The sequence below is a fragment of the Callorhinus ursinus genome, unplaced genomic scaffold, assembly GCF_003265705.2.
Source record: "Callorhinus ursinus isolate GAN/ISIS: 27379988/994484 unplaced genomic scaffold, GSC_fseal_2.0 scaffold16, whole genome shotgun sequence".
Classification (NCBI taxonomy): domain Eukaryota; kingdom Metazoa; phylum Chordata; class Mammalia; order Carnivora; family Otariidae; genus Callorhinus; species Callorhinus ursinus.
The window spans coordinates 3757844-3763843 of NW_027397078.1; the positions used below are offsets into that span (position 1 = coordinate 3757844).

Consider the following 6000-nt stretch of genomic DNA (forward strand, 5'->3'; position numbering starts at 1 on the left):
AAGACAGACAAGTACAAACCAGTATCCCTCATGAACAAGGGATACAGAAATACATAACTAAATATTAGCAAATTGAATCCAGTAATATATAAAAAGATATAACTTATTCCAGGAATGCAAAGAAGGTTTGATATTTGGAGAAATCTATCGATGTAATGCATCATATTAACATTCTAAAAAAAATGACTTGATAAGATCCACTGATGCAAAACAAATTTGAAAAAAATTCAACATTCATTTATGATAAAAGTCTTTAGCACAATAGGAATTCATCCTTTTGACCAGGGCTTGACTTGTGTTAGATGATGGAGGCATTTGACAATGATATGAGAGGGAATGATGAGAACAAAACAAAACAAAACAAAACTTGCCTTAGAAAAAATTCTCTCCTTCAGGTTCCTTTCACAGGCTTTTCTTCTTGTCTGTTTATCTGGACTCACAATAGAGCCCATGTACTCCAGTGGGTGAGGATATGAAGTCACACCGTTTTCACTCATAGGAGGTTACTGTAAGGGAAAGATCTCATTGATCACTGAAAGTCTAAAGAACCCATCACTTGTTCTTCAGTCTTTAACTCTTCTTGCCTTCTCTTTCCATCATTCCCTTGGCCCTCACTCCAGCTCCAGTTTTATTACTTCCTACCATCATCCATTCCCTCCATCTCAAAAGCATCATACAGACTTGATAAGTAATGTAATGAAGCATAGTATATGCAGTAGTGTGCCTCTCAGATGTCTCCCCCTTTACAATTAAGTAACTCATTCGCTCAGGTAGCTAATAACTCTCATCTGAGTCTCTGTCTAGGCACTTTCCTAGGATGAAGAAAGTTACTGACAAAAGTTATGCCCCATCTCCAAGGGCATTCCACCTCCAAATAACTGGTAGATGTGGGGTTCAAGGCCTGGCCCCTTTGCCTCAGTTAAGGATAACATTGAAGGGCATTTCCAAATCCATGAAGACTTTATACAATTCACCAATTAACATAGGGTTCCAAAGCTTGACAATTCAATTCAAAAAATTTATCCCCTATATCTGAGCTGGATATTTCTCTTTGCTTTTACAGATCCACTCACCACCTTCTCTATCCTGCCTGTGTGTCTAAGGAGGCTGGCCTCTGCATCTATCAGGCTCTCTTGCCTTCTGGTTTCTAGTTGGATTCAGCCAATGGGGGAACCATCCAGAGAGGCTACATGAAAGGCAGGAGAGAGCTGAGAAAATAGGAATCCAAAAGCAAGTATTAACAGAGTAGGAACATGGGAGATAGTCAAAAACTCCATCTCAGAGAGAATTTTTTTTTCATTAAAAAAGCTCTCTGTGCAGTTATGAGCCTGAATTAGACCTGTCATCCCTCTCTATTAAGGTCATAATGAGATTTCTGCTGTGAGAAGACAATTAAGGCACTGGTTTGACTGTAGTACTTAAAATCAGATTAATTTTTCTTAAAGATTTTTTTATTATTTATTTATTTCACAGAGAGAGAGACGGTGGGAAAGAGAACACAAGCAGGGGGAGTGGGAGAGGGAGAAGCAGGCTTCCCACTGAGCAGGGAGCCCAATGCGGGGCTTGATCCCAGGACACTGGGATCATGACCTGAGCTGAAGGCAGACGCTTAACAACTGAGCCACCTAGGTGCCCTAAAAGCAGATTAATTTTAAGGGTTACATATTTAAGATATTACTTCTCAAATGCACAAATTTAAGACAAGGTATAAAACCTCCCATTTATTTATCTAGTCATTCAACAACTATTTATTGAGCATCTATTATGTTCCCAACAGTATTCTAGGCACTGAGGTACAAAATATATGAAAATTCCTGTCCTCATGGGGACTTATATTCTACAGAAGTGGTGGAGAATAATAGCATATCCATACCTGAAAAAGACGACCTTACCAGAAGATTTAAGGTGTGTTTTTGTAATTGTTAAATTAAAACTTAATTCACATAACATAAAATTCACCATTACAAAGTGTTCAATTCAGTGGTTTTTAGTATATTCACAATGTTGTACAACCATCACCACTCTCTTAACTCCCAGAAAATTTTCATCACTCTCAAAAGAAACTCCACACCCACCTGTAAGGGAAAGATCTCATTGATCACTGAAAGTCTAAAGAACCCATCACTTGTTCTTCAGTCTTTAACTCTTCTTGCCTTCTCTTTCCACCATTCCCTCCACAGGTTGAATTGTGTTTGTCCCCCAGATTTCATGTTTAAGGCCCTAGTCCCCAGAAAGCAACCTTATTTGGAAATAGGGTCACTGCAGATGAAACTAGTTAAGATGAATTCACAGAGGGGTAGGGTGGGTCCCCAATCCAATATGACTGATATCCTTATAAAAAGGGACATTTGGACACTGAAACAGACACACACATAGGGAGAACACTAGTGAAGATTAGATTTAGGCTGCCACAAGCCAAGGAAGTACCAGAAACTAGGAGAGAAGTCTAGAACAAATCCTTTCCTAGTACCTTCAGAGGGAACATAGGCCTTGGTGACACCCTGATTTCAGACTTCCAGTCTCCAGAACTGTGAGACAATACATTTCTTTTTTGTGCGTGAGACAATAAATTCCTGTTGTTTATGCCATCCAGTTGTGATACTTTGTTATGGCGGCCTTAGCAAACTAATAAACCATTAACAGTCACTCCATTTCCCCTTCCCCTCAGCCACTGGCAACCACTAATCTACTTTATGTATTTAAGGATTTGCCTATTCTGGATATTTCTTTTTTTAAGATTTATTTATTTGAGAGAGTGAGAGAGTGCGCGCACGCTCGCCCGCGTGGAGGGAGGGGCAGACTCCCTGCTCAGCATGGAGCCCAGTGTGGGGCTGGATCCCATGACCCATGAGATCATGACCTGAGCCGAAATGAAGAGTAGGACACTCAACAGACTGAGCCACCCAGGCACCTCTATTCTGGATATTTCATATAAATGGAATCATAGAAGGGGGACCTGGGTGGCTCAGTCGTTAAGCGTCTGCCTTCGGCTCAGGTCATGATCCCAGGGTCCTGGGATCGAGCCCCCCATCGGGCTCCCTGCTCGGCGGGAAGCCTGCTTCTCCCTCTCCCACTCCCCCTGCTTGTGTTTCCTCTCTCACTGTGTCTCTCTCTGTCGAATAAATAAATAAAATCTTTTAAAAAAATAAATCTTAAAAAAATTAATGGAATCATAGAATATGTGGCTTTTTTCGCTTGTGATTTTGTCAAGGTCCATCCACAGTTGTTTATTGTATCAGTACTTCATTTCTTTTTATGATTCAGTAATATTTTACTGTATGGATATACTGCAATTTGTTTATTCATCACTTGATTGACATTTGGTTTATTTCCACTTTTGGTTATTAGGAATAACACAGCTATGGACATTCATGTACAAGTTTCTTTCTGTGTGAACACGTTTTCAGTTCTGTTGGGTATACACCTGGGAGTGAAATTGCTGGGCCCTATGGTAACTCTATGTTTAACTTTTTGAGGAACTGCCAAACTGATTTCCAAAATGGCTATACCTTTTTACATTCCCACCAGCAAAGTAGGAGGGTTCCAGTTTCTTCTCAGTAATTTTTTTTTAATTTATTTGAGAGAGAGAGAAAATGTGACAGAGAGCATAAGAGAGAGAGAGAGAGAGCACAAGCAGGGGGAGGGGTAGAGGGAGAAGCAGACTCCCCACCGAGCGGGGGGCCCAATGTGGGACTTGATCTCAGGACCCTGGGATCACGACCTGAGCCAAAGGCAGACACTCAGCTGAATGAGCCACCCAGGCACCCTCTTCTCTGTAATTTTAATGCAATGATTGTATGTTACCATGTGATTAAAAATGTGATGATGAATTTGTTTGGGTCTTAACAGATTTGAGGTGTGAATTTGATTTCCAAGCATTAAGTGCAGTTGGCAGCAGGAAATGTAGAATTAGAGCTTAGAAAAAAGTCAGAGTTAGAGATATGGATATGAGATTCATCACACTTCCCCCTCAAATATGAAGTTCCTTTCTTCCACCTTTGAAATTATAACCACACGGTGTACCATTCAAACGAAAAACAAAACTAATTTCAAAATAATTACAACTTTTTTCTTGTTCTGTGATTTGCCTGTTCATATTCTTCATCCATTTTTCTATTTGTATATTCTCTTTTACCTAAGAGTTTGTGGGGACATTGTTTATCAGGGATACCAACTCTTTGTCACAAATGTTGCAAATATTTTCCCCGATGTACAGTTTGTCTTTTGATTTTTTTTGTGGCATATGTTCCCTTTTGGATTTTTATAATGTTTATTCTATTTGGATATCAGAAATATCCATGTCTATTTAAAAAAATTTTCTTAAAGTAATCTCTACACCTAATGTGGTGCTGAGCTCAAACTCACGACCCCAAGATCAAGAGTTGGATGCTCTACCGACTGAGCCAGCCAGGTGCCCCTTCTTTCGGATTTTAAAGAGGTTTTATTTATTTATTTATTTATTTAAAGATTTTATTTATTTGTCAGAGAGCACAAGCAGGGGGAGTGGCAGGCAGAGGCAAAGGGAGAAGAAGTAGGCTTCCCGCTGAGCAAGGAGCCCGATGCGGGACTTGATCCCAGGACTCTGGGATCATGACCTGAGCCGAAGGCAGACACTTAACCGACTGATCCACCCAGGTGTTCCTTAAAGATGTTTTAATGAAGTCTAGGATTTACTTTATGGCTTCCAGGTTGGTTTTGTTTACCCAACACTTTTATCATATATTATTTTCCATAAATGCATGAATACACTGGACCTCTTCTACTTTTTTGTCAGCCATTATAACCTAGCATTAAGTAAATTTATAGAAACTTTATATATAGTAAGTCAAATTCCCCTCTCAATTTCTTATTTTTTCATACTCTTGTTTGCTAAACTTGAGACTTTTAGTGTTTCATATACTTGATTCTGATTTCTTATTCTGTTTCAGTGAGCTCTTTAAATCTGCTCTACACCACGTTTTATATTTTTAAATTTTTTTGTGTGTGCCATGTTTTATTTAGTGTAGTTTATAATGGAGTATAATATAAGTCTTCCCTTATTACAACTATCCTCAGAGTACTCTTGGCTGTTTTCATATATATATATATATATATATATATATATATATATATATATATATATATATGTATGTATTTTTCCCTGCCAATTAAAATAAAGAATTGTCCTATAGGCCCTCTATCCTATTGAGGATATTGATTCAAATTGCCTGAAATTCATGGACTAGGTTTATGGGCAATTGGGTTTTTCCAGTATTGCATTTACATTCAGAAATACAGTTTATTTTCTTTTTTTAAAGATTTTATTTATTTATTTGACAGAGAGACACAGCGAGAGAGGGAACACAAGCAGGGGGAGTGGAAAAGGGAGAAGCGGGCTTCCCACTGAGCAGGGAGCCCGATATGGGGCTCAATCCCATCATGACCTGAGCCGAAGGCAGATGCTTAATGACTGAGCCACCCAGGCGCCCCTATTTTCTTCTGTATAGATGATGTGCAATCTTCTTAGGTTTATTTAGAGTTGTATTTTTGCTTTTTTATGTGCATCATTCTTCCTAGTATATATATTTTACTCATTATCACCAACATGTACACGATGGCTAATCTAGATTCTACAAAGTCCCTAGTCGGTATCTAGCTAGGAGGTCCATGCATGCTGAGAATGACACAATTTTCATTTCAGAAAAAAAAAAAGTGACAATGCAAAGGTTAATTTGAGAAGCAGAGGGGAAAAGGGAGGCATTTCAGGTAAAAGAGAGTTATCCATACTAAAGAGAAACACTGAGAAAAGAAGAGGCAAATGTAACTGGTGAAGGTTTCCATTTGAAGTCAGTGGTTGTTAAACAAGAGCATTTTCACAAAAGGAATTAGAGAACCACAATAGTATACATATGATCAAAAATTCCCAAATAATTTGCAACGACGCGGATAGAACTGGAGGGTGTCATGCTGAGTGAAATAAGTCAATCAGAGAAAGACATGTATCATATGACCTCACTGATA

The 6000-nt window shown here is 38.8% G+C and overlaps 1 long non-coding RNA gene across 1 annotated transcript in view; it reads right to left on the reverse strand.

Moving 5' to 3' along the window:
- Positions 1–6000, reverse strand: part of LOC141374269 (uncharacterized) — a 50554-nt gene that overhangs the window by 26621 nt on the left and 17933 nt on the right. Inside the window, exon 2 of the long non-coding RNA XR_012381016.1 lies at positions 372–506. This is a non-coding gene — a long non-coding RNA (uncharacterized lncRNA). The remainder of the gene's footprint in view (positions 1–371; positions 507–6000) is intronic.